The following is a 4,366-nucleotide window of genomic DNA, read 5'->3' on the forward strand; positions in this document are numbered from 1 at the left end:
CTTTTACTCTGTTCGAGACAAAAACTGTCCAATCACCACGTTCTTTTAACCAGTATAAAGCTACCCTAGAGTCGCTCCAAAATATTGTTTTAATCTCATGGGCATTTAAAGCCTGCTTCACTGAATATGCCAACCTGGCACCAATGCAGCAAGCCATTAACTCTAACCTAGGGATCGTTACTTTCTTCAAAGGTGCAACTCTGGTTTTTGCTCTAACAAAGTAAATTTTTACCCCTTGAGAGGTTCTCGTTCTAAAAAAAATACAGGTGGCATATGCCTCTTTGCACGCGTCTACGAAAACATGCATCTCAGTGGAATCATTTATTTCAACATAACGTGAGATTTCGATATCTCTTAATGCATCTATTTCTCTAAACCATCTTTTAAAAGACATTTGAATACTATCTGGTAAGGGAGTATCCCACTTTAGATTTAAATTCCACGTTTCCTGCAATAAAAGCTTAGATGGTAAGATTGCAGGACTCAACAGACCTATTGGATCAAATATTTTGTGAACTGTAGCTAAAATGATTCTCTTAGTAAAATTTTGATCTTCACTTACAAGATTAAAGTTTAAATTACACTTAAGAGTGTCCTTATCAAGATCCCACAAAATTCCCAATACTTTCGTGACACCAGTACTATTAGAAACATACTTACATTTTACATTACTCTCCCAGTTTCTTAAGTTGAAGCAACCCCGTAACAAAATTTCTTTTGCATTTACAATAAAATCTTCTTGCTCCTCAATATTTGCAACACCAGAAACACAATTATCTACGTAAAAAGAATGTTTCAGTTTTTGTGCTATAGCATCAAATTCAGATGGTACATTATCTAATAAATGTGTAATTGAGGCTGCTAATAAAAATGGACTCGACTTTAACCCAAATACTACTCTGCGATGTCGGTAAACAATCTGTTCACTCTCGGACGGATAAAAAAACCGCAAGAAATCTCTATGTTGAGGGGCTATACTTAACATCAGAAATGCTTTCTCAATATCTGAAGATAATCCTATTGGATGAATTCGAAACCTATCAAGTATCTCTGGAATTATTTCTAGTAAGTTCGGACCCTTATACAAAAGGTCATTCAAAGAGCATTTACCACTTTCTCGGGCTGACGCGTCAAAGACAGGTCTGATTTTTGTAGTGGTACTGTCCTTAATTACTGGCCGATGAGGTAAAAAATGTCCCGTCTCAATATTATCAGTTACCTTTTCAATTATATTCAATTTTTCCCATTCCCGGAAAATCGTAGTATATTCTTCTAAAAATGCTTTATCTTGTGCTCGCTGGCACATCTTTTTATGCCGCTTCCAAGTTAAATCTTTATTTGTCGGCAAATCGGCCACATCAGATTTAAAAGGTAAACAAAGTTCATATCTACCGTCTGAAAGAATTTTCACATTATTTTTAAACTCTTCCAAAACTCTAGAATGTTCTAAATTCTTTCTATTATTTTCAATGGGATCTGAAATACCTATGGATTCTAAAGACCATAAATCTTTTATCGAATAATTACTAATATACAACGAAATTGCATTCAAAACAGTATCATCATTGCTATCTCCAGATGACTCATGCTTCCCAGTTAACACATGTCCCAAACAAGTGTCGATCAAAAATAACACTGACTCCAACCGAACAGATTTATTAGTAAATAAACCGCCCACAATATCCGCTCCCAAAAGCAGATCAATCTCACGATCAGAAGAACCCAAATCAGACAAACTGACGCCTCTATCTTTCAGTTCATTAATAATTTTACTATCTTTCACTTTTGGCACTGTGCCACAAATTTTGCTCTCGGAAAGTGCTTCGATTTGAAAGGAGAAAGTTTCATCTAATGCCGAAATCAACAAATTATAAACATCGTGAATCTGCGTTCGCGTTTCTCTTCCACCGAATAACGAATGCTTCAATTTAATTTGCCTTAATGGTTTTAAATTTAAATTCTCTACTAATTTTTTACTGACATATGAATGCTGAGAACCTGTATCCAGTAATGTGCGTACTTTAAGCTCAACATTCTTAAATTTAATTTTAACTATTAGAGTCATTAAATAAACATTTTCTATTTTACAGTTATTAGTTAATGTACTGGTTTCAGTTACGTCCCCTTTAGACTTTTCATTTGCGCTTTTTTCTTGGCGATTGGGACACATTAAAGAATGGTGATTTTTATTACAGTACATGCAAGAATTTTTTACTCGACATGTTTTAAAAGTGTGTCCAAATCTAAAACATCCAAAACAGGCCCCTTTTTTAATTAATATATTTTCTTAGCTTCTAATGTCATATTTCTAGCAGAAAAGCATTCTTTAGTTGGGTGCCGTTTTTCACAAAAGAGACAGTTAAAATTGCGCTTACCTGGGCTCTCAGAATTTGATGTACTTACTAACGCAGCTGCGGTGGCGAAATCTGAATTTTTATTTAGTGTATCCTTTTTCTTAGAAATATGATTAGAACCAAACCCAGTGCGGGCTAACACGACCATCTCTTCTCCTTTCACTTCTTGTTTCAGAAAATTCATCAAATTTTCAAGGCATCGGTCATCAGGCTGAAGTGCTTCTTTTAAATTTCTGTTTCTCTCCCAAGCAATTAATACTTCTTCGGGCAGGCAGGATTCAACTAAAGGCGTTAAGAAATCAACTTACTTCTCTTGCGTTCTTCCAAGACTTTCTAAAGCTCTAATCTTGGTTTCTAAATCATCGTAGAGAGTGGGAAGATCCGTCTTCACACGTCCACTGCTTGCATTACGCATAACCATGCTTAGAAGATCTCTGACGTATATCTGTACAAGTAAGTCTTCTCTTCCAAACCTCTCTCGAATCTGGGCGATTGCTTTCGGGTAATTCGACGCCGTTGCTGGAAAGCTCTCCACTACCCGTGCGGCTTTGGACTGAGGAACAACTGCTTGCAGGAGGTACTGGAATTTATCTTCATCTGGAATCGTCGGATCTTCATGGATCTTCGAAAACTGGCTCCAAAACGTCAAAAATTCTTTTGCTTCGCCGTTGAATTTCTTTAGTTCGATCTTCGGCAGTTTAAATTTGCGCTTCTCTGGTAATTCAGTAGGTAAAGGATTCTTCGACAGCTTTTCGATTTGAGAACACAGTTCAAAATATTTATCTCTATAAGGCTCAGAAGAAATAAAATCTTCTTCATATAGCTTTTCAGCTTCTTTAGATTGTAGAATTAGCGACGTTACTTCCTTTTGGCAAATTTCAAGTCGATTAAACTTGTCCCTAAACTGTTGTTCCAGAATCGAAAGCAGCTTCAAATCAGGAATATCTGATTTCAGTTCTGCATCAATTTTGTTTGCACATGTGGTAAAGGAAGTTCTTAGACATTTTCTTTCTGTCTTCAGCTGTGTAAGCTCCATTTTCAATTTATTTTAGCTGTTATCGCGCCCCACGTCTTGGCGCCACAATGATATGTTACGTAAGGCGTTACGTTCGAACAATGGCTAGCTCAGAAGGGATTCGTAAGTCATCTACCCGATGAATTAACAGCTATCTTGTCATAAATGGAGTACTTCATTTAAACTTAAGCAAAAAGCTTTATTTACACATAAAGACAAGTTAAAAGAATATAAAATATTTATCTAGCTACAATATCTATCTAGCCACATCATGAAAACATCGTTCTTAGCTAACTAAACCGGAACTGTTCGTTTTCCTCTGGCGTCCCATGACGTCAGTCTCTATCTGGCTTTTGATTCGTTGGCTTAGTGATGCCATTCCCAACAATTACGATCTGTCTCAATTATTGTACTACCTTAATAAAAATTTTATTACCACAGCCCCCTACCCCCTTGGGGGCCGAATTCTCAAGGCTAGGGGTCCTTGGGGGGGGGTCGAACTTCTGAAACTGGTTTTTAAGTATTCATGTTCCATACATTTTAAAGCAAGACTCTTGTGTACATCTGTTTCTTCCTTATATGAAAAAACGTAAAAACATTTTTTGCCCTCCCCCCCATTGGGTGCCGAATTTTTAAAAATCTCTTCTTAAATGACGCCTTCAGTAGACAAGAAATGAGCTCCTAGCTTTTGATATCTGCATCTGTAATAGCTTTGGGCGATGATGTATAGATGAATGAATGAATAAATATCAGGAATTCTTTTATACACAAATCAAAATAATATATTATTTGATAGAAAATGAGAAACAACCAAAAATCAATATCAACATGTAAATATGTATCCGACTTAAAAAGAAAAATACTGTAGAAAAACCAATAAAAGAAATTAATTTGCCCTAAGTAATGCGCAGCACTTTCGTAACTTGACGGCACGGCGTCGGTACCAGCTGATTCCTTTCTGCATGCCGAGCTCCCTGACATAAACACGCTGCGCGTG

This window comes from Stegodyphus dumicola, chromosome 3 (genome assembly GCF_044657685.1).
Source record: "Stegodyphus dumicola isolate Sdum_Otavi_A_Nest chromosome 3, ASM4465768v1".
NCBI classification, from domain to species: Eukaryota; Metazoa; Arthropoda; class Arachnida; order Araneae; family Eresidae; genus Stegodyphus; species Stegodyphus dumicola.